The 25980-nt window shown below is 43.7% G+C and overlaps 1 pseudogene; it reads right to left on the bottom strand.

The window, feature by feature from the left end:
• Positions 1-474: 474 nt before the first annotated feature.
• Positions 475-1102, bottom strand: LOC147723917 (galectin-1 pseudogene; annotated as a pseudogene).
• Positions 1103-25980: the final 24878 nt, after the last annotated feature.

Below are 25980 nucleotides of genomic sequence, written 5' to 3'. Positions count from 1 at the left end.
ATCTTCCAAAGCCTAACCATTCAAGGGGGCAACTCCTCTCTTGGAACGACCCTGCAGAGGTGTTCATATCCATCCACCATTGTAGACTGTGCTTGATATCTGGGGAAACAGCGATCACAAGATTCATTGTCCTGGCTGACAAGTCTCTATGTTTCTCCAGATAATACAACAGTGGCCTCAAACGTATTATTGCCCATTGCACTGTGAATAACAATGCAACTTCATCCATTTGATCAAGGTGGTTTCCTTGCAGGACAGCAGATCTCTCAGCAAATCTTGAAGGTGAATAATCCTCTCCATGGGAAGGAAGAATACCGAGCAGAAAGTTGAATGTGCTCCGATGAATAGAAGATTGGAAGATTGAAGTAGGTGGCATTTCATGAGGTTCAACAAAAATCCATGATGATTTAGAGTTGCAATGTTCAAGGAGAGGTGTTTTTTCAAGACTGCCACATAGGATTCCGGACCAAATAGTTGTCTTTTTTTTTTTCAGATGAAATAATTTATTCAAAGCAGATGGCAGAAAACAGAGGTCACGATGAAAGAAGGTTCCTTGGCTTCTGAGGTCCTCTGCTGGTGAAGAGACTGGATACACACACTGAGGTTACTCTGTTGGAAAGAATGGGCATCTGTAGGGCGTGGCTGCTCTAGTCCAGCTTCAAAGATTTCACATGGAATCCCTCCACAGACAAGAAGGAAGCCTTCTGCAGGCCCAGTCGGTTGGCGAAACTCATCTCCTGGCCGCCCGGGAGCTTGATGGTCAGATGATCCTGGTTTAAGTGTATGCAGATCTCGGTCTTCTCCCCCCGCTTGAAGGGGAAGGCGGTCTCGCGCTGCTCCTCGCCCCAGCTGTCCGGCGCCTTGGAGTTGCGGACGATGGTGTCGACGTCGCCCTCGTGGTCGAAGCGGGGGTTTAAGTGCAGGGCAATGTCCGAGCTGTCCTTGCCCAGGTTAATAACGAAGCACTTGGAATCCGGTGGTATCATGCCCTTAATGTCGATGCATTTGCCTAGCTGGAGGTTCAGATTGTGCACTTCCATTCCCTGTTCCATCTTGCCTCTTCTGTGTAAGTGCTGCCGCTCTGCTCCCTCCTCAGCCCCGACTAGTGGACCAAATAGTTGTCAATGTGTGGAAAGAGTAAAACTTCCTTGAGATTAAGATGGGTAACTGGCGACTCCACTACCTTGGTGTATACCCTCAGAGATGACCGTGAACTGAAATGAAAAAGTTGGCATTGCCAGTGGTTGCTCTGGTGGAGGAGACGAGGAACAGACAGAGAGGTCAGAGTGTGAAGGGTCAGACTTAAAGCTTTCATGACCTGCATTATCCCCAACAAACTTTTGCTTCTTTAAAGAAACCAATGACAATAGGTTTTCTTATTCTCTCCTCATCTGTTGAAACTCTGCTCCTGTTCCTGAGAGAAGGAGATACTGACCTGGTGGATGAAGACCTTCCTAGGAGACTGTGACAAATGCTGTTTCTTAGGTGAATGTTTCCCCATAATTACATTTGGCAGAGGAAAAATAAGCAGGAACAAATCCACAAACCATAAGCTCACAACAACCACAGCTCACCTCTAATCCATGGGAGGTATATAAAAAACGCTGCATTCCCAAAAGCAGCCACCTGGAAGGACCCGAAGAGCTGCACTACGCATGCTCAGAGCAAGACACACTGTCGGAGAATCTAACGCGCATGTGGGGGACACTGGCATATTGAAACTTGAGGGAGTCCCCCCTGCAAGGTACTTTGAGGGGCCCTCGCCGGACTGATTCTGGAGCTCGCTGGCTGGAGCACTGTGCTGAGGGGACGCCCTGGATCTTGGGACCCCCCGCACTGTGGGAGCTGTGTGGTCTGTGTTACGCCACTGGCAGGGGAACAGCTGCCCAATCCAATGCACATGCATGAACTGCAACAACATAATTGCATACATATGAGTCCTGTGATTAGGAGCTGGTAAAAACACATTTGTGGAAAAAGAAAAAATAGCCAATTTGTCCATGATACATAAAGAATATATTCCACAAAATTAAACCATGCTCCACTGTAGGCACACATTCAAAATACCAACAGCCAGCACCACCCTTATCAGAACGTGCAACTTATCTCAGTCATGTGCTTCCTGATACCTGGAAAATACCTGGGGATCCATTCCAACTCTCCCCACAGGCATAGCTCCCACATAAGAAGGGAGAAGTTCCTAAGCTCAGAAGAGAAAACAATCTGCCCCTACAGAGATGGAAGTCAGTGCCCAGTAAAGACTTCAGCATTCCCTGCTTTGCATTCACAGGACAGCAAACAAAGCAAGAAGTGCTAGAGGAATGCTACTCCTTTGTAGTATCCATCTCAGGGTGCACGGTGTTGAGTAGCAATTCCTGTTTAGTTTTCTGTCCTGCGATTGGGTGCCTAACCTCATGGGTAAGGACTGGGTCAAAACAACAGACTTTCTCCTAGCCTTTTTCTGACATGGTGTTGGTGGTTTTAGGACTCTGGGCACTTTAGCACTGCTGCTCAATGTAAAGTGCATGTACTCTCTGTGTTAAACCTGGTAAGATTGGGCTACACCTGTTTGGCATATTTATTTTACCTGTCCGTCCCTTGTAAAGTGGTATCTCATATACCCAGGGCTGGTGAATTAAATGCTGCTGGTGGGCTTGCATCGCTGATTGCGCCACCCACCAAAGTAGCCTTTCAAACCTATCCAGTGTTACTGCCGCTGTGACGTGGCACCTAAAGTGTGTGCCATGCCTGTGACCCCCCTTTTTTAATACATGTCAAACATCCCTAAGGTAGGCCCTAGGTAGCCCTATGGGCATGGTGCAGTGTAGGTAAAAGATAGGACATGTACCCTAAGTGTGTGACGTGTCCTGGTAGTGACAAACAGACATTTTGGTTTCTTACTACTGTGGGGCTGCCTCCCATAGGAATGCATTGGGGATTCCCTGATAAGTGTTTCAGTGGTAATTCCTGATATGAGAGGAGAAGCTTGGTCAACCTTGGTATGTTAGGAATAGTGATAATAAATGCTATGCAATAGCGTGCGCAGATTTATCATAACAATTTTAGAAATGCTACTTTTAGAAGTTGGCATTTCTGTGTGCTATGTGTCTGCCAGCCTGACGTGAACTGCATGTCTTGCTTTTGAGTGACAGGGGCTGGTGAGGTGTGTGTGGCTACATGTGGGGCAGGGTGAGTCAGCGCTAGGCTGAATGGGACATCTGCATTTAGAGTGGTGGGAGGAGAAGTTCCTGAATAGGATTGTGCCTGCCCTAGTGAATGCTGGCTCCGCCCCCCTGTGGTGTAGTTGATCACCAAGCCCCCACCTCACAATAGGGAAGAGGAGCCTGGTAAACAGAGTGCTCCAGAACCAGTTGGAACTGGTTTCCCCAAGCCCTGTGCTTTGCAGACAAAAGGGAAAAGTAGTATAAAGGTAGGGACTGTGACCCCATGAAAAGGGCAGTTCCTGACTTTGCTGGGGCTTGCTGCTGCTGGGGGCCCATGAGGAACCAACACAAATGCTTGCATTCCTGCTGGAGGGACCTGTGTGCTGGCCTCCATGGGCCCAACTATGCCCCAAGCTACCAAGGGGGTGAGCAGGGGTTATCATCAGTGTGTAACACCCTTGCCTTGACTAGAGTGGATGTTTCTGCCTGGCCTGAGTGCAAGCCCTAGCCAACCAGAAATCCCATTTCTAACAGGACTGTTTTACCACCACTGGGCCCATTTACTTTGTATCCCTTTATCTCCTGAAAATACACTTTGGATTCATCTACTTGGTCTCAGATGGTTCTTGAATTGTGCCGAGAGGGAGTCGGACATAGGGGATCCAATATAGTTGTCCGTTGAGGACCAGGAATTGGGTTATTAACCTACAAACCTGTGATTAGATTCACATTTATATACATAATTCTCAAAACTAAACTATACACTATACCACAGCTAGACCAAATCGCCTGTAGAAATTCAGCCGTACTAGGATCATGCAAACCAATAATTCAGTTAAAACTATGCAGAATAATATTAGTAGCTGCTGTCCTGAGATCTCTCTTTTAGAATTCCCATCCTTCAATAATACTCAATTGGAATGCACGAACAGTCATTGGAGACAAATGATGGAGAGACGGAAAAAAGATTTAGTTAACGTTAGATTTTTATCAATAATTTAAGAAGAGCAAATACATCAATATCAAACATATGAGATTTAAGAGTGCAGTATAATCAAATTAATGTTATTGTCATTAATTATGAAAGCTCTGAAAAGATTCTGGAATGGACATGAACCATGTCACCTCAAAGGTACTCTCCCATGTGGTAATGAGTCTGGAAATGGCGCACACAGCGTATGCGTCAGAGAAAGGAAGCCAATAGAGTCTGCAAAGAAGAAGCCAATGATGTCTATTTCAGTCCACAAGAAAGTACACCAGCTGTGCAGGTGCCTCTGACTCATCAATCTATAACATAATCCTCAAGTTCCAGTGTGACACCTCCTGAGTCACCTCATCTGGTCAGACCACCCAGTCTACTACGTATAGGGTGATCGTCATGCAGCGTTAAGAAGACACATATTATATAAAAAGTTGGTGGTCAACACTATCCAGTGTATACAAATTTCAACAATGCTCCTTTTGCAAAAGCACATGAGGGAGTTCAAGTGTATTGCATCGCAATTGGGAATGCAGTGCAAGCAACACAATTTGCTTTATTTATTTGTATGTTTACTTACCTGTAATCCTCCATAATCCATAGATTACTACCCTCCCCCACCCTGCCCCTCCCCACATCACCGCCCGGTGGCTACTCCCACCACCGACTGCTACTGCTGCAGAGAAAGTAAATCAAACTACAAAAACCCTTCTAACACCACATTACAAAAACAAAACAAAATAAAGTTGTTGAAAAAGTAGAAATTCTACTAAACTTATTGAACTGATCACTTGAAGATAGAAGGTTTATATTAAAAATTCATAAATATTTTTAAAGAAGGGATATTTTTGCGTACTAAGTTAGTTTTTATTTTTTTACGATTAGTACTCTTTCTTAAATCATCATGTTATTTACAACCAAACGAACACTAAAGATGGGCAGATTTTTGAAAGAGCATGTTGTCCAATAACGTCAATAACTTGGTTACAGCGTACTGTGCAGTAAATGATCAGTATGCAATCGGAAGCATAAGGTTGTGTAGTACTCTGTTTGAAATGCTTGACAATGAAGCACATAGCTATAATACATTGCCCAGTGTATCATTTAAAAAAAATGAACAGCTTGACAAACAGATTGTTTACATCAACATTCTCTTTTAAGCAGCGTTCTTGAGGGAGCGTCCAAAGCCCAGGTTTGCTAATCCACCAGTCCCTTTTTCTCTGTTTCAGTATCTTATTTTGTACGTGTGCGATAGGAAATGAAATACCCTGTCTTTCATTCTTCCTCTAATGAACTGCTCAGAATACATGTTTGATCCTTTCCATAAGGCTGGAAGAAGCCCACAAAAACAAAACGTGTCTATTATGCAAAACATTGAAAACAAAGGCATTAATGAATGCCAGTATATGGACTGTCAAAGCTTTTCCATTAAACATGTGCTGACATTTGAAAACAAAACTACTGTACAGACACACATTCTTCACGAATATCGCAAACTATCTTACATCGAAAAAATGTGTAATTAGTTGGTTTCTTAGATGTCCATTTGGGTATTTTTCTATGGTTAGGTCTTACAAAATGGGAAACATGGTTGGTCCCCATGTCGGGTACTATTCATATTAACCCACTTAGGCGTGATTTGTTTCTTTCTCACAGTTTTTTATATATTGACATTCACGACTGTGACAATGGACAGGAAGTAAGTGCTAGGGGGGTTATTTACAAGCCTCTTGCGCCGCCAGAGCGTCACTTTTAATATGGGAGCAAGTGACGTATCTGCGGCGCAAGGGCTTTGTAAATAAGCCCCAAGATTAGGGTATGATCCTTTTTGACGTACTTTCCATTTTAATGCTGCGGGAGGGAATCACTCTCTATGATTCTGTATAATTGATAGCTGCTCAGTACCTCGCTGCTGATACATCGAGGTATGAAGGGACACAGAGTTCATCCGAACCTAACATCAGACAGTGGCTGCATCTGGTTGATGCAGGCTTATATATTTATTGCTTCATTTATGAAAAATTATGCATCGCTGAGTGAAAACAGTGATGCATCACTTTTCATTGCTCCCTCCTTGCAACATGCTGGATGCGTCATATTTACAGTATGGCCATCATGTCGCACGGAGTTACAGACCCTTCAGTATTTCTGACATATCTGTAGGTTCAAAAATTATGCATTGCTTGAGTGTGCTACGAAAGTGACGCAACTCCATCAATGGGTCATTTCAAGTGGGCAAGTCCCACTTCAAATGTGCCTGTGTCAGTTTTACACACAAGATGATGGGCGGAATGTTGCACAATGGCAAAACATTCACCCCCAGTCTCAGATCTTGATTTAATCCATCGTTATTTTGCTCACCAAGCCACCCCAGTTCAGACATGGCCATATGCCAATCAGTCTTGACCCTGGGCTTCATGGGAATAGTCCAGACCGAACTGCCAAGCCACGTTTTCCCTGGACCGGAATAAAGCATTCTAAGACCGGTTTCTGGCTATCAGCCTGTGGTAAATAAAATTACCTGGACTATTTTTCTATACATTAAATGACAATAAGGATAGCTCAATCAAATGAGAGGCAGAGTCCGTGGTATCTGAGTCATACAGGCTTTAATTAAGTATCTCGAGACACTGGACATCGGGTTCCATCACCACTAAGGTTCAGGAAGGGATATTCAACATTTTATTAACATCACACATTATATATAGTAAAACCATATAATTGAAATGAATACAGTAGGCGTAACAAGTGAAAAGAGAGAGATAAGAACACATGTGCGTAAAAGAAGGCGTGTAAAGAGGCGTACACGTAGGCGTGCACTTGACGAGTCAGAGAAACGTCACAAGTGGGTGGATGCTTGGAGAAAGTTTGCAGGATCAGCAGAAACCTTTGCCACGTATGCGCGCGCAGCTGAGCATGACGTGGTGTAGACGTGTAGCTGGGGAGAGCTAGGGGCTTGACTTTAACACTAGTAGAGGAGACTGATGTCTGGGATGTCAGAACGACCTGCACCTATAGCATATCTGGTATCTTGTGTTTAGGGGATGCATTATCTGAAGTAAAAGGTCTCTCGGGCAGAGGCCGTCCATCACTGAATGCTAGTGCATGCATATGGTTCTTCATGTAATGTACGGGGGCCATGGGCCTACCATGGTAACGGGTGCAGTAAATTACTTGCATGGAGACAGGAAGGCAGGGCCCTTTGCTCTGCAGCCGGGAATATGTTTACCTATTTCACTAGACTGGAATGTGTTTTTGCGGAGGCTGAGCAGATAACTGTAGGCAAAATACCGTCTTGGCAGGCAGGCCAGGCCGAGCCGGGCACCGCTCGTCTGGGCAGGATGTAAGGTAGAGGTCAGGGATGCATACCTAAACTGCAGCTTTCAGAGACAGAAGAGACTCGGGCCTCAATCAAGGGCCTGGCTCGACTGAGCCAGAAAAACATGGAGAACGTGTGCGATATTCAAAAGTACACCATGTAAAGACGTTGGCACCATAGGCCTAAAAGCCAAATTAACGTGGTTTTCCTGGAGAACTGAATAACTGACATGTTAACGTTGGACGCAAATGCATATGCGTCTTCCTGGCGGGCACGGAAAAGAAATTACATGACATACATGGGGCACGTGTGCATGGATGGGGTGCAAGTGGGGGACACATTGGCTACCAAAAAATTTCTATTTCCTCAAGCCGACTTCAGCCAGGATAGCTTGACTCCAGTGGCTTAGTGAGCACGGGACCCACGTCTGGGCATACCCTTCCCACATAGGATGAACAGCAAAACACACAAGATGATGGACGGAATGTTGTACCATGGCAAAACATTCACCCCCAGTCATAGATCCGGGTTTAATCTATCCTTATTTTGCTTTTGCTTACCAAGCCACCCCAGTTCAGACATGGCCATATTCAAATCAGTCTTGACCCTGTGCCTCATGGCAACAGTCCAGACCGAACTGCCAAGCCACGTCTTCCCTGGACCGGAATAAAGCATCCTAGGACTGGTTTCTGGCTATCAGCCGTCTTCAGAAGGGATAGCTTGACTCCAGTGGCTTAGTGAGCACAGGACCCACGTCTGGGCATACCCTTCCCACATAGGGTCAACAGCAAAACACACAAGATGTGTCAGTTTTAAGCCTTCTGTGAGGCAGGTGTAAGATATTGACGCATTTGCGTCCTAGAAGTGACACAGTGAAATTTCATAGATTTCACTGGGTCACTTCTATGAGGCTTACTTGGACAGAATGCCCACCCTGCATACATTATACCTGGCGCAGGTATAATGTGGCGCAGGGGTTTACAAAGTGACGCATTTACCTAGATGCGTCACTTTGTAAATGAAACAACATGGCACATTTTTTACCCTGAAGGTACGTCACAAAAGTGACACACCAGCAGCACAATAGTGACGCACAGGCTCATAAATAAGCCCCTTAGTAGATTTATTTGCTATTGTTTGATTTGCACTTGTGTTTTGCCAAACTCTGTGCTGTACAATTTATAGCGAAGTGGCAAATTGCATTACCATATGCCACAGGCTAAAGCGACTGGGGTTTCTGGGTAATATAGAGTGGAGTCGCGTGAGAACGTGCATTTTTATTTGGCTTTGAATTATGGCATTGAAATATACAAGTGAGATTAGTATCAGTGACTAATGAGCAACATGTTTGCCAAATTGTGTATATTTATTTTTAACACTTTAGATTCACCTCTTTATTCGTGCGTCAACAGCATGTTTTTATGGTTATGAAACAGAGATTATTTGTTTCTTGGAGAATTGGAGTACTTTTCTCTACAAAGGCTCTCCTGAGGCGAAACGCATTGTCTATGTGTGGTGCACTAATAAATCAACTGTGCCAGTATGGAAAATCTCCGTGTATGCATTATTTTATTGGAACAGACATTTATGATGGTCTGCACACCTGCCTCCAACACCAGTGTCATAAATCGGTCGATACTGCACTTGTGAAAACTGGAGTTTTTATTCTATACTTATACAGCCTTTTAATATTTTCCTATATTTTTCGCTTTTTACGAATCCCATATAAACCTGAAATGTCAGATGGTACTCCCAAAGGCCATCTCCCACTCTTTAAAAGGGCCATTTGAAAATTAACTAACTTCATCATTATCATTATCAAATGAATGTGCAATACGATATCCTATAGACAGGATCACAGGAAATCTGCAAGTGTGCATTTGATTTCAGGTGATTAAGAATTTATCACAGTTCTCACCTTGTTCAGCATTTGCTGTTTAATTTGAAGGATTTAAATAAGGAAGTGTTGTTTATATCGCAAACAAATGAGGTTATTTACATTGTTTGCACATGAGGTACAATGCCCTCCCTGGCATTTAAGCTGTAGATGTTTGCATTCTGGCACTAAATGAAGTGCCACTTTGCGCAGTTAGTGGGTGATTACGATGTTGAGCAGAAACTTTCCGCCGACTCGGTCTCGGACTCAGGACCAACTGACTCACGGGCAGCGGTTGCGTCTGCCTGATTACGATGCAACCACACACTGTTCCATCAGATTCCCATTGTTTCCTATGGGAACTTGTGTTCCGCCTGACAACACAGGCTTCGATGGAGAAATGGGTTGTGTGTATAAAACTCTGCACCCTGTTGCAGGTACCCCACGGTGCCTTTCACACAGTGCAGGGTTTTCCAGGGGGGTCCCTTTGGGACCCCCTCGGCCCCCAACTGGAGGCCGCAGGATGAAGAGGGCCCTGCTAGGGGTCCCCAAAGTCACTTTCCGACAGCCTTGCTGTGTCGGACAGGATGACTCGGAAAGGCTGTTGAAAATCGGCATCATAATCACAGGATCAGAAACTCTGTCCATAGAGGTGTACGATGCGGTTCTGACCGACACAAATTCTCCGAGAGCCAGTTGGAATCAATTTGGAATGACCGAGCGGTTTACCTTCCGATCGTGAACATCGTAATCGGTTGGGCGGATTGTAAACCGACATGGTTGAGGAGATTTTGACTGTCTGACCAATCACAACGCTGCAATGCAGCACTGTGATTTGTCTGAGCATCGTGGTTCAGCACTCAGAAGGGTACTGGGGGCCTGGGCTTGTTGTCCACTCAGGCTATAATGCAGACTGGGTGCGGAAAATGCAATGTGTGCATGATTGTTTGACTGACCCCAGAATGCCAGCCAAGCATTCAGGTGGACTTGGAGAGGGAAACCACTCCTCCTCTGACCTGCCCTGAGAGCAGAGCAGCCCCACATGCCTGCCCTCAGAGCAGCTGGAGCAAATAAAATGATAACGTAGAGTTATTATAATTTTATTTTTCATTTATTGCACTGCTTAAAAGCATTGAGGCGAACATTCTCCACCTTAGCGGAGGAGCCGCCACTGCAGATTTACTAAGGTTCCATGCAAAAGCTGTGGTACTGCTTTTCATGAAACAGGGAGAGCAGAAATGTACCATGTCTACCAAGATATGGTGCAGTTCTACTCTGTTCTTGCTAGCGCCAAAGCAGGCACCCTTGCGTCATGCTGCAGTGGTGCCTGCTTTCTGGGCAGAGTTGTTTGGGTGCAGGAAGGGTTGGGTACAGTCCTACACAAAAAATTCTTAAAGGTAATTCCTTTTTCTATGTGTGATGTTGCAGGCCCGCTTGTGTCATGCTGCGAGGGAGCCTGTGCTATGAGCAGGGTTGTTTTGGTGCAGGAAGGGGTGGGTACCTTCCTCACAAAAAATACTTAAAGGCATTTCCTTTTTCTATGTGTGATGTGGAATGCTTCACACATAGAAAAAGAAAGTTACATGGAGAAATAAAGATATTTCTCCTTAGTATACCTGGGTCTTGGAGGCACACCATTTTGATGCAGGATGCATGAGGCCACCCATGGAATTCCTCACTGACACAAAGTAACACAAGGCAGCTCTATGCGCTATGTTGTGTTACTTAGTATTTATTAAACCACACAAAGCCACTTTCCGCGTTGCCTTGCGATGACTTGCAATTCTTTAGTAAATCTGCCCCAACATCTCAAGGTGATATCTAGGGAGAACAAAGATGGTGACTCTCTCGGTGGAGTGCAAAAAATGCCACTAGAGGCAAGTTTGCAGTTTTATGGGTAATATGCAAGGCTCTTGTATCTGAGAAGTTTATTGACACATGAAAACTGACCTAATGCTTCATAAATGTAGGATCAAGCTACTAGCCAGGGAACTGTGAATTATCCGGCTATTAATAAGATATACTTTAGTAGCATATGAATGCTGACATGCAATAGATTTTGAAGCCTGACATAAAATGCAGAGTTTACCATACGTTTCACTTTCAAGAATGTGCAGTTCATTTATGACTTATAAATAACATATATCTTATTCCAAGTCAAAGAAGGAATATTGTGCTTAAAGGAGTTCCAGAGTGTATAGTTGATCTATCAAAGAAAGAAATTGAGTTTGAGATCAGATAATATAGCTAGGAAGTTAATAGCCTCCTTTCTGAATGCATGCAAAGAAACTGTCAGCATATCACGTTAGGTGAAGGTGTCTAAAATTCAAGTCAAAGAAGGAATATTGTACTTAAAGGAGTTCCAGAGTGTATAGTTGATCTTTCAAAGAAAGAAATTGAGTTTGAGATCATATAATATAGCTAGGAAGTTAATAGCCTCCTTTCTGAATACATGCAAAGAAACTGCCAGCATATCACGTTAGGTGAAGGTGTCTAAAATTGAGATGTTGCCATTCCCCCAACATTTTGACGCGTATTAGGCCCCTGCGTCACATGGCCACAGATAAACCATGAATGGCACCTTATACAACATTTCTCATCATAAACTGATGTATAGGATTTCAAACTCCTATGAATTTACTCTTAACTATTGAATTGATAGTTATGAGTAGTCAAATCCAGATGCCCACGTTTTATGCGCACATTTCAGACCCCAAGAAGCTCTCTGAGAATGATTTTTCTTTAATAATGTCGATAAGTCAGAATTCCTTTTATTAATTCAGCACTAACATAGGTTACTAAAGAGGTTATAGAAATCCTTCTGGTCACAAAGCATCAGACAATCCTTCCTATATAGCAACTGCAATGGCTTACTCCAAGTATTTACTACTAGGTTAGAAGTTAGAACCCATTTTGTCAACAATGTTAAACATTTGCCTGAATGGTCTTGTTCTAATCCGAAGCTCCAATGAGTATTTTCTATGTGTAAGTGGTAGTAGGCTGAACCTATGTTAGCAGTGGAACAAGATGTAAGGAAGGTTTTTGATAAAGTAGGGTTCAACTTTTATTGAATAGCTAAGAAGAGGTACAAATGCTTAAGCATATTTATGGATAGAATGTAGCCTCTCATATTTTTAAAATATTAAAATACATGCAAATAGATGGATTTACTAATTATCCCTTAAACTCTTTTCAGAGGGGGTAGCATAGAATATGATATTCACAGCATCAAGTGAGGGGTCAGCTTTAATGAGAAATTCAATTCAGTCAATATGATTTTTGCATCACCATCCCAAGGTCTTCATTTAAACTCGGATGGGTAACCAGCTAGTCTGTTAAATCAGCGGAGACTATGTCTTACGCTCCCTTGTCGGAAGACCGCCCAAAAGATTTAGTGATCCTCACCTGTCTGCTGAGGATAGTTGTGCCTTCAGTGGATCAGTCTCTGCAAAGTATTCATTGGGGGTGCTGATCATTTAGTTAGAGGGAATCATGTTTGATATAGCTTCTCAGCAAAGTATTTTGTTCTACCAGATCAAGCTCACAAAGTGGAAGTTTGATCTTCCAGAACAAAGCATTATTGGTCCTTGTGCACAGGGATTTTCCTCTATTGTGAGCTGCTACTACTTGGGGCTGCTATGACTTGCATGGCAGTCCAGAATAAGAAAAACAAGTAATGGTCACCAACCCTAAATAGGGTGGGGTGACCATCACTGCGACCTGACTGCCTTTTGTCTGATGGGCCATCTAGGCAAAGGTTTCCGATGGTGGTGCCAGCTGAGGCTCCATTGTTGGAAACTCTCAGGATTCCAACTCTAAAAGGTGTGAGGGGACTGTGTGTTTGGCAAAACACTGCATAAACCCTTTTATGGTGAATGCAAATTTCCCCAAACACCATATATCCCATAAGACGTCTAGGGGCTTTAATTTACAAAACTCTAAATTACATTCAATGTTATGAATGAATTCATTGGAGATTTAGAAAGCAAATTCTTCCCTATTCTCCATTTACATTTCCACATTTCTTTTTTGATTCCATCCATTTCAGTGCATTTGTCTTTGAGTCCCAGTGTTGATAGGAAATTCAGGTCATCACATGCTTTCCTGAAGGAGAAGCGTGGACTCATGTAGTAAAGGATGATAATACCACTTAGCTGATATATTTCTAACTGTCTCTTATCAGCCCAATCATATTTTTTAAATACCTTGGCTCCCAGCATTCCAATGTAATCAGTTCCCATTAAAAACAAAAACACCAGTGGGTCAGGACTTACTCCAGCAGCAATCAGTAGAGTGGTCCAGTAAAGTTCAGTCCTGGTCCCCTTAGGAAGAATTACTTTTACACTTTTTTGGGTTCCGGTGGCTACACAGGTGGGCAATCAACAACAGACCCTTGGAGTCCACTTCTTTTTCCTGGGTCCAAAACTGAACACTTAAAGGTCAACCCTGCATTCCTCGGAAACTGGGTACACAAATTATACAAAGAGTTTACAATGGAGAGAGCATATCAAGTTATGCTTTCTTAGCAATGCGTAAATCAAAAAATACATACATTCAATAATGTTTATGTACCGTATTTTCACTGTGTTCATACCAGTGATAAGATCGGGACATAGGACTACATTTATCCTGCACAAGGTAGGTGTTCTAAAAAACTACACAGTGCATGTAAACTAGTGACTAAACATGAATATTGGTGCACTTTGTGTCATAAAATCAGAGTATGATAGACTATTGGCAACATGACAAATGGCAAACAAAACTTTGTTATTGCAAGTTCAATTTTCTTGCGCAACATGGAATGGCAGTCAACAGGACAAATTGTCAACATTTCGACCCTCTACACCATTTTCCCTATGGGTCTTTATCAGGATTAATTTAGGTAGCAACTCTGACACAAAACATTCATACAGTATGACTTGTATGATTTTACCAAATCACTTAACAGTACATTATTTGCCTGCACTGAGTACACATGTGGGGGAGCTTTTTTGGGGTGCGTGGGAGTCAGAATTTCTGCTTGTGATTCCATATGGTTGGAACAACTGTTTACTATGATCCCACCATGGCTAGAGCTTTTTTCCTTTAAGGGATGTCCCGGTCCCTCCAACAGCAGCCACATATGTCCTAGCTCATTGGAGACGGTGGGGGAATCCTCAAGGCCCCCACAACCCCAGATGGGTGTTTTTTTGTGGGTTGCCTGGTTCAACTCAGGTCATGCATATATGCTAGCCTTTTTGGGGGCCAAAGGGGGAACCCTAAGAATTCCCTGACACAAGCCTGTTCCCCTTCTGGGAGGCATATGGGAGCTGTCCTTTATCCAGATGCTCCAGCTCAGGAGGTGAAGAATGTCACCTACTCATATTTAGTGCAAACAGGAATGTGGCAAGCTGGTGAGACCTGCACCTCCATGCACAGGCAATGGAACAGGCAACACGCCGCGCCTTGTTCCCTCTGTGGCCTCAGGCAATGGGATCCTAGGGGCCGAATGTTCACATGGGGGGGTCACAAGTCCCTCTGCTCAGTGGGATTTTCAAAAATAGCACTGCACCACATTAAAACAAATTGTGTCACAGGCGCCACAGTACTCCTGTGGGACCACCATGGAGCCATTGAGTCTCACCGGAGTACCAAAGGACCTATGACACACTAAAACAAAATTCTTAGAATTTTTAATTCCGGAAGGCTTTAGGCTATGGAGTCAGGGTATCACTACCCTGCCTCGCTATATATTTTTTGTTTTACTGTTCAGGACCTCGACTAAGAGCCAGATTAGGATGGTGATGGGACCGCTACTGCTGTAAGTGGCAGTCCCAAGGCCATCTGACATATCACATCCACCTGTCATATTTCAATGCCGGGAGGATGTGTGGTGGTCGGAAAGAGACCGACCGCCACGCATCCAACGGGCCTCTTGAGCCCGCTGGTGCAGGGAGGGGCACGTAGTCCCTACAATGGTGGTGGTGCCTACCAGGCATCACCGTGGGATTACAATGTCCCTCTCCGCCAGCCTGTTCATGGCGGTTTATCTGCCATGAACAGGCAGGCAGAAAAGGACTTAAGGGACCAGTAACAGGCTCCCTTCCCCCTGACCCTAAGCTGTTGGCACTACCGGGCACCTATGATGCCCTTCTACATATCCCTGCACCATGTGGCAGGCAGCGCATAGTGCCTGCCCCATAGTGCAGGGATATGTAAAGTATTCAATTTTTGCATTGTGGCGGGTGCTGTAGTCAGCAGTACCCACCACAATGCAAAATATAGGCCCTGCGACGTTGTGGTGCGGTTGCATTGTAATGACTAGCGCGGGACCCAGTGCGGTTCCGTCTTCTGCTGAAGGCAATGAGCTAAACCCATCTTCTACCACCCAAGAATATAATGTTTCAACACACATTTGAAACACTATTGGATAATTTGGGGACCTTTGGGTCTCATTCTGGGTTCTCATGAGATCATTCTGGGCCTTAAGAGTCCTATAACTTTGCCCAGCTGTTTCTCCTGACATGTAGTTGCATCCATCAGGGTTTAGCACAAGCTGTGAACATTTCTGGATGCACCTTGTGCCTCTCTTCTCTCAGAAGATCCTGTCCCAGCCCGGTCAAAATGGCCCTGCTACTTTGTTGATGACCACAGTAGTTGTCTGTTTTGGCTGCGCAGATATTGTGGTTGTCAGAGGAGCTAGGACATGGGTCCCCATGTGTCAGGGGATGTTGCGACACAGGGTTTTTGTGGGAGCACAGATGTTTCTAATGGGCACACAACTGTACTACCTCTATTAAGTCTAGTGTCTTGAAGGAGGAGCAGAGGGTGCTGGCTACACAAACCTGGTGGCCCTGGCTGTTTCCTCCAGATTTTCTTCAAGGCAGGAGAGCAGCTCCACTTAAGTCCTTGATTGGTGTTTCTTCAGGCTGATTGGCCACTATATTGGAATATATTATCTGTAATCTAGATGTTGACATAAAAAATAAAAAAAATATCAAATGCTAGTCTATTATTATAAAAATAAATATATACTTCATAACAATTGTGACCTAAGGATAGAGTGGGAAGACAGATATGGCCATCTCCAACACAACTTATACCCACAACTGATCACATTGAGGGTCCTTGCTGATGTATTTTATTATTACTATTATTAAAATGTTTACTATAAATGTATAGGCCATGAATTCAGGCAGTCATGTCACAATCATGACAGATAGGATTAGGTATACTGTTAATAGAGCAGCAGAGAGATCCCTCAGGCTTGCACAGAGAAAAGATCTTACATACTGTTAACCGGTGCGAAATCTGGGCCTTTGCGAGTGATTTGATTTAAAATGTGGTTTCATATTTTTTGTTGGAAGGGTTTGTGTGAGATGTAGATAGCTAGTTGACTCACGTCTCCTAGGTTCTATCATTGTATGCTTAAGAAAATGTCTAGGAAGTAGAATCCCTAAATAATGTAAGTGAATGATAATAATAGTAACCCATCCCAACCTAGATATGGATTGTTTCAAGTATAAATTAGTACGGTTGAATGCTCTAAAAATGTAACTTGTGTTGGTGACTGCTCACCTCTAGAAATAATAATAGCTCTTCCCGGGATGAGCCCTAAAAGTCACTAAATTAACCTGAGCTCTACCCCCTGGTTGCAATGACGTAGAGCAAATAGGCTAAACTTAAGGCAATGTTCAAATTATTAATCACCAAAACACTAATAAAGTCCAAACCATATGCAATGAAATAAAAATAAAAAAAGAACAATAGAGTAAATTGTAATGACCAAAATGAGACCAAAAGACAAAACATCCAGTAAGTGGAACAGCAGATATGATGTTTTTTTGGGAGGGGGATAAATACAGCATCAAAAAGGTCAAAGCACCAATTGGACTAGGACGTCGGTAGCATTGATTTAAATCTGATCATGATGGAGCGCGGGTCGTATACATCAGGCTGAAACTCTTGAGTGTTTCAGGTTCTTATTGAAAACCTTCTTAGTTCCAATCAGAAAGGTACTTTTGTTTTTTCAGAGGTACATCGACCTTTAAGCAGGATGAATCTGAAATTCAATCTGATGCAGTGGACCCACTGGTCGGATACTTTTTGCAACATATCCTCCTAAAGCTCTTGAGCACTTGAAGATTTTTGTTGAAAATGAGATTGCTGAAATTCTGCATTGGGATTTTTCTAGGCGTAAGTGCGACTAATCTGCTTTATGTATTCGACAAAGGTTACAAGGAAGTTATAAACCCAGTGAAATTCAGCAGTTATAGTTAGCCGAGCTAACTGTAACTTACGCCTCCACAATGCACTGCTTATGACCTCACATATGACATCACTCATGACATGGTCAGTGGCATCACTGATGACATCTCAAATGACATCATTGATGTCGTCATTTCTAAAGGTTTATGAGTGTTATACATATATACTATGGTACAGCAAAAGTTACATTTGTATAATTTTTGTACTACTAATGAACAATACTATTTCTACCATATATTGTGTGAATGGCTGTGTGACTGTGTACATAAACAAAGTAGAATCCACTCTAGTGGTGGTGGTGATCCCTACAGTGGTGGGGAGCACACAGTGTTCTGAAGAATACCCCTCACACACCAACAGGCCCCTTGGTGTCATGCTTCATCATCGGGGTCTTCGCACCCCTCTACGGGAAGCGGCGTGCTGCGACTTACGACTACGTAGGAGCACTTGAAGTGAACTATGTGTTGGTGAGTGTGAGGGGAAGATTTATTGTGAGTAGTGAGTAGTGAAGTGGTGAGAGGTGAAAGTTCAAAAATACCTGGCTCCTTCTATGGGCATTATCCGATCTCCAATCAAGGTTACAATTAAGGGCACATTGGTCAGTATATAAGGTACGATCCTCCAAACACTCGGCATATCGTCGGAGCCGCGTTGAGGGGATGACAGTCCATCGAAGCATGCTGTAACTGTGAGTTGGCTAAGCAAGGAACCTATCCTATTTCCTTCACGAGGAATAACTACGAATCCTTACTCTAGTTTCCTATGTCCTCTAGGTAGCCGCATTGAGCCAGAAGACTACCCCCAATACCACGCAGGGCTCATGAGGCCATCCTGCCTTAATAAATAAGTAAGCACTGAACAAACCAATCTCTCTCCTATAACACATCTACATAGGAGAAGCTTATTACTTACCATTTGTAAATGTGTGTGCATTATTCTACGTGTGTGTCCATGTCTTTTTTTCTTTACAGGGTTCCTGACCACACTAGGTCACAGATTACCCTATGTTTCGAACAGACATTTCATTTTCCGATGATAATTTTTATCCTAATGTGATGTTGTGATTTATTATGCACTTTGGGCCCGATGTAGGTAAATGCCATTTACCGATTTTAAAATACCGAATCCTACCGATTCGGTATTTCAAAATCGGTAAATGGTATGTAGGTCCCAACATCTGGATTCGTTACCGAATCCTTAACAATTCTTTAATTACCGATTCGGTAAATACCGAATCGGTAATGCCCATTCATTCCTATGGGCTTTGAAGCCCATAGGAATGATTAGGCATCACCGATTCGGTATTTACCGAATCGGTAATTAAAGAATTCACAAGGGTGCAGGGGGTGTCACTTTGACACCCTCTGGCACCCCCAAAACAGGCACAGGTGCCATGTGGCAGGCATACCTGCCCTAAGGGCAGGTCTGCCTGTCACATGACATAGGTGTGCATGCACACATGTGCATGCACACCGGAATCGGTATTTTACCATGGATTTGTATTCCATGGTAAAATACCGATTCTGTAAGCCATGTGCAGAAGGTACATTGCCTACCTACATAGCATTTTCGGTAATTTTACCGAATCAGTAAATATTACCGAATCGGTAATTATTTTACCGATTCGGTACATATTACCGAATCGGTCTATTTACCGATTCGGTAATGATACCGAATCGGTAAAATTACCGAAAATGTGCCCCTACATCTCGGTAGCCCTTTACCGATCGGAAACGGCCAAAAATCGGTATTTTCGGCCGTTTCCGACCGGTAAAGGGCTACCTACATCGGGCCCATAATCTTCACAGGTCTTGTTCTATTATCGCCAATTGGGCGCAACAGACCACTGGATCATATAAAACATAATTAGGACCATTGCACCTAATTTTTTGTAGATTTTTGTAATCAACACTTTAACATTTACAACGCATGTGAGTAAGGTGAGGAGGTTTGTGCACTCCCTCGTCCTGAAGAAGGAGTTTCTACACTCCGAAACATGTCATGTCGACGCACTTTCTGAGGTGGATGTACATTAAAATACAGTAACAACCTCACCCTGCACCCTTTTAACAATACCAGCCGAGGGCTTAATACATTTTATTTTTACCCTACGAGACAGGTATTTTTTAACTTTCACCTCTCACCACTTCACTACTCACTACTCACAATAAATCTTCCCCTCACACTCACCAACACATAGTTCACTTCAAGTGCTCCTACGTAGTCGTAAGTCGCAGCACGCCGCATCCCGTAGAGGGGTGTGAAGACCCCGATGATGAAGCATGACACCAAGGGGCCTATTGGTGTGTGAGGGGTATTCTACACAACACTGTGTGCTCCCCACCACTGTAGGGATCACCACCACCACTAGAGTGGATTCTACTTTGTTTATGTAAATTGCCAGGGGAGATCGAATCCACTTGTCCTCTCCCTCCCTCCTTTGTTAAAAACTTGTGTGACTGTGTATCCATGTGTGAGTGGGAATGTGCATGACTGGGTGTGTGAATGGTCGTGTGAGTGGTTGTAGAGGTGAATACTTGGGAGTGGTATTAGCTGTATGGGTGAATAAGTGGGTGTGTGCACAGTGGTATGGGTAAGTGATTGTATGGATGAGTGACTGGGTGTGTAAGTGGTGGTATGGGTGAGTAAGTGGCTGTGTGAGTCGGTGTTTAGTTAATTGAGGGGGTGTGGGAGTGCCTGTATTGGAGTGTGGCTGGGTGAATGATTATACATGTGAGTGACTGTATGGGTGTATGATTTGCTATGCAAGTGGTTGTGTGGGTGTGTGAGTGGCTCTGTTGAAAGGCTGTATGGGTGAGTGACTGGGTGTGTGAGTGGCTACATGGATGAATAATCAGAAGTAGCTGTTTAGGTTAGTGTATGTGTGTGAGCGATTGTTCTGTAAGTAGGTGTATTGGTAAGTGAGTGACTGTGTAAGTGGCTATTTGTGCCATTAAGTGGGTGTGTGAGTGGCTCTGTGGATGAGTAAATTGGTGTGCAAGTGGTTGTATGGGTAGGTCAGAGGGTCTAACAGATGTTGTGTGGGTATGTGAGTGTGTGTGCAAGCAGTTCTGTAGATGATGTGTTCAATGGTGTCATCAGTGATGTCATTTGAGATGTAATGAGTAATGCCATTGGTAATGTCACTGACCGTGTCATGAGCGATGTACTATGTCAGGTCCTATTGAGTGCATTGCTGGAGACTAAGTTATAGTTAGCTCAAATAACTGTAACTGCTGAATTTCACTGGTTTTGTTCAAGTGAAATCTGAGCCTGTGAGTAGGTGTGAGAGTGTCTGAGTGGGTTTGCGAGTGCTTCCATGAGTGTGTGTCAGTCTGTGAGTGGGTGCATTAGTCTCTGAATGGGTCTGTGAATGGCTTTGGGAGTGGCTGTATGGGTATGTAAGTGGGTGCATGAGTGTCTGAGTGAGTATCTGAGTGCAACTGTGAGTGGGTGTGGGTATGTGTGCCTGTGAGTGGGTGTATCAATGTCTGTGTGGGTCTGTCAGTGGGTGTGTGAGTGACTCAGGTACAAAGGAACTGTATCTGCCCTTTTATCTAGTCCATAGTTTTACACAAAATATCCTCTCAAGTGGAGTACTTTCTACTGGTTAATTACTAAGTGCTACCTCCTTGGGTAAATGTCCAGTATGTATTCTTTACTACAGCTGCATAATGGAGCATGAGGAAATGTCACCAGTGACCTTGTGAGCGTTTTGGCAATGTGATTGTTCCAGGTGCATCATTATCCAGAAATATGTGATAACATGAATCCTCCCATAGAGAAGATAACCAGAATACAAAGAGGGTCATCTCCACAAAAAAATGGTCTTTCCTCTTAACTATATGAAGTAAGTGCTTCTTTGTTTGTGGGAGATGTCCTCATATTCCTCGGCATCAAGAACTCCTCACTGTAATTGGTGGAAAACGTGTTAGAAGGCTGCTTGTTAAGTTGTCCATCATCCTGGCAAAAAAGCAGGAAATCATTGCACACAACTAAGGTGGGTGGGGCCAAATGGGCGAAGCTTCCAAGTGATGTACACATGTGCATACTGGTAGTGATTTAAAGGGAGAACTATGAACTCTTAGCAGGACAGTACAACAAAGAACACACTCATCAATTTGGGCCCCAGAAACCCCATTCCCAGGGCCCAGCCAAAATTTATTGGGAGAGGGGGGCTGCACTGTCCCCCTGCCTGTGTTGATTTTGGGAACGGAGACCCCAACCCTGGGGCCTGGCCACATGTCTCTGGATGCCTTGGTCCCACCCAGGGCACCCACTGGGCTAGGAGACAGCAGGGGAAACCTCAAGGCCCACACAGTCCCAGCTGGCTCCCCTCCTTCTGAGGGGGGCAGCATTTCTCTTGCACACCTGGAGCTGTTATAAATGCCGCTCCCTGTGTCCTCGTGCAATCCTTTCATCTTTCTACCTTCCTGCATTTCTCCCACTAAGCAAAAGCAAACAGCTCTGTCTAGGGGGTGGACACCCCGGCACATAGCAGGAGCTAGCCCTGGGGGGTGGTGGTCCCCAGGGCAATACATGGTTAAAGACCTTCTCCTCATTCATTCTTCTGCATGGGCCGGCCTTGGGGAAATGGTGATCCCCGCAACAGTATATGGCCTGAAAGGGGGCCACACTGTGTGTGGGATCAATACCTTAATCTCTTTCCCTGCCTGTATATCTGTCGGAATGGAAAGAGATGAAACTCCACTTCCGGCAAGCGGGAGCATTTTGACAGCTCCGGTTGCTGGAAGCAAAGTGTTTGCTTTTGCTTGACGGGAGCTATTACAGCTTCCGCCAGGCAAAAGCAAACAGATATTTCCTGAGGGTGGGCACTTTTTGGAGATAACAGTGGCAGGCCCCAGGTGTGGCAGTACCCAGGACTATATATTGCACATTTGTTCTACATATGCTGCCCAATGGGAGGTAGTGGTTCCCGGGGCCATATAAGGCCTGGGAGGGGAGCCCCTGGGGAAGTGGTGGCCCCAGAGCATAAAAATTGCCGTGGAGGGGGCCACATGTGCAGACATCTTTATTTTTTATTAAACTCAGCATGCCCCCCAGAGCTGGCCCACCTGGGAGCTACATTAAAAACAAGAGCTGGACCTGTGCTTGTTTTTCTTTTTAATTCATGGTGATATTCGCGAACATTCATGAATGTTGCAGGTAGAAGGCTGGAGGATTAGTGTATTAGTACAATGCCCCCTTTTCTTTTTTCACAACATAGCTGCCAAAACTTCCTGATTAGAGTGTTGCCAGCCAATCAGAGCGCTTCAGATCTCTGCATGAAATCGCCACTATTCGCAAATTTGTCATGATCGTAGAAATACAATTTTGGATTTCCTTTAGTATCTCAAAACTACTTAACCAAAAGCTACCTTTTGCCAAATTGGGTGCATTTCCATCTAGCGGTTCAATTCTCTATAGAAATTAACATGGGGAACACATTTTTTTTATCCCCAACCTTTTTCTCAAGCCCCGCTTGACAGATCATCCCAAAACTTTCCATACACTTTCCATACACCATTAGAATGACCAGCACACTATTTTTGGAAAAATTTGTGAAACAATATAGGCAAGTCAAAAAACACACTTCCACACTGTGGGGTATGCTCTGAACGGGATCAATAATTTCACTGGTGGTGACAAAAAGTACTACCAAATCAATTGCAACATTAATTGCAATACCAAGCATGTTGTGTACATTCTTGAATGCACTTGCAAGAGCAAATATTTCAGCAGTACCATCAGATCCCTGAAGGATCGAATCAGTGAGCACTTTAGAGCAATCCACCACCATGATGCTAGATATCCCATGGCTGGGCCCACCCCATCCTGTCCATCACAAGGTCCCCACAAACGATTCACTTTCTTTGGTATTTATGTGACTCAGCCTAGCATCAGAGGTGGCAATCGTGAACTTAGACTCAGACGGCAGGAGGCAACCTGGATCCTTTTTACTTGTTTCCTTTGAGTTTTAATAATACATTTTGAACTTTTTTACCCCCACTTCTGGCTCATTCAGTCCATCATAGGATTATTTACAGTCAGTTATTGGTGGGCATTCTAGTTGTTTTCAAGATTTTGCTATTAGTAGCACTTCCTGTATTGCCCGCTCCTTCCACAACCGGAAAGCGAGACGGATCACACACACACAGACAGGTAGTTTGGATTTTTTAACAGTGAAGTTATCTTTGGGCAGTGTATGGTATCAGGCTGGAATTAGAAATATAAAAAAGTGTATGTGATAAAGCCTAAGTAAATTTATAATGATACAAGAGAAGCCTAACTCAATCTATAACTATACCAGAGAAGCCTTTCTCAATCTATAACTGTTACAGAGGGATATTACATAACTATCAGAATATTTTTTCTCAAATTAACTTAAAGTGCACAACATACTTCACTTTCCAAAATAACAACTTACCTTTGAGAAAGCAGTTGAAGTTCTCAGTGTAATTCCTTTTCAAATGTACTTCAGGAAGTAGTAGTCAAAATGGCTGTGTTTCCTTCTCTTTTTTTATATATATTCATGTACATAACCAATCAAATGTCAGGAAATGATCGTAGAAAATAAAAGAAACTTTTTAATTGGTTGTAAAATCTAACACTTCATATGTGTTTTTGTCATGTAATTTACCTCAGGATATTTAGACAGGCTTACAGCCTAAGGGCCAGATGTAGGTAGGCATTTACCGGTCGGTAACGGCCGAATTCGGCCGTTACCGACCGGTAAATGCAATTTGAGATGTAGGGCCCTGTATTTTACAGAATCAGTAAATTTACCGATCGGTAAATTTACCGATTCTGTAAAATACCGAATCGGTATTTTTTCCGATTCGGTAAAATTGATATGTAGGTGGGACTCTTCTGAGTCCCACAAGCATTACAGAATCGGTATTTTACCATCAAAAACTATTTGATGGTAAAATACCGATTCTGGTGTGCATGCACATGTGTGCATGCACACCTGTGCCATATGACAGGCAGACCTGCCCTTAGGGCAGGTATGCCTGCCACATGGCACCCAATCCTGTTTAGGGGGTGCCAGGGGGTGTCAAAGTGACACCCCCTGCACCCTTGTGAAATTCGGTATTTACCGATTCGGTAAATACCGAATCGGTAAAGCCTATTGATTTCTATGGGCTTTGAAGCCCATAGGAATCAATAGGCTTTACCGATTCGGTATTTACCGAATCGGTAAATACCGAATTTTACCGATTCGGTAAAAGGGAACATCTGGATTCCCTACATACCAACCCCTCACATTTACCGAATCTTAATTACCGAATCGGTAAAATTCAGTAATTTTCGGTAATTAAGATTCGGTAAATGTTACTTACCTACATCTGGCCCATAATGTCTCAATGGAATTGCACCAAATTTGGGTAAATGGTAGGGACTGCTATGTAGTAGGGCCTATTCTATATTTGATGAAAGTGTCTCCAGTGGTTTTTCTGTAAACTACTTTCCCACCTTTTTTAGGGAGCGCTTACCGGTGCGCGCCCCGGTACGCGCACCGGCAGCGTTACGGGAGTCCTCCATTTTGTGTTTCGGTACAATCGAGACACAAGATGGAGGACAAACAACGTTGGGAATGGGTAGAAGGGGGCACGGTAGACAGCCCCTGACCCCCTAGGTTTTCTGAGGGGGGCTTAGGAGGCTCATATAGGCCAAAAAAATAATTTTTTTTAAAAAAATAATTTGCGGGGGGAGCGCTCGGTACGCGCACCGGGAAGCGTACCGGGGAGCGTACTTTGGTGAAAAATAGTGAAAAAAGTTAGAAAAAGAAAATCATTGAGTGATCAGAGGTAGGGTAGCCCTGAAAAGAGCTTTTGGGTTCTGTGGCTGATTTAAGTACCTACAAGTAGGTTCCAATGCACAGTCTTAAATTCAGGAGGAATATTCTATTCCCCTCATCTGAGAAGTGCACACCATCTCCTCTGTAGATGTCTTGCATGTTGTAACGCAAGTTATTATTGTATATTGAACCCATTCCACAGTCTCTCATGTAAGCAGAAACAGATTTATTCACATGTTTCCGTGCTTTCTCAAATTGTGGACAAAATTGGTTGGACCAGTTCCATTTCTGTCTTTGGCATATATTGGAATATACCAAGGCAGTTTGTGGAAAAAGTGTCATCAATTGATCAAAGGTGTCCTTTAAAAGCATTTCCAGACCTACCTCAGTTAAAGTGCCCAAGTCATTTCCTCCACAGTGCACTATTAAGAGGTCAGGGTTTGGCAGATGCAAAAAGGTTTTCACCCATGGTATCAATGGTGACATCTCAATCCTCTCTGGCCAATCCACTTGATTTCCACATTTGGTAAATCAAGGTTTTGAAAATTTCTGCAAGCTGCATACCTTTGAGCCCAGTGGATGTAGCTATGTCCA

Source organism: Lissotriton vulgaris, chromosome 4_1 (assembly GCF_964263255.1).
Source record: "Lissotriton vulgaris chromosome 4_1, aLisVul1.2, whole genome shotgun sequence".
NCBI lineage: Eukaryota > Metazoa > Chordata > Amphibia > Caudata > Salamandridae > Lissotriton > Lissotriton vulgaris.
Note: the sequence above shows the minus strand (reverse complement) of the source record. Positions and strands in the feature narration are given on the sequence as shown.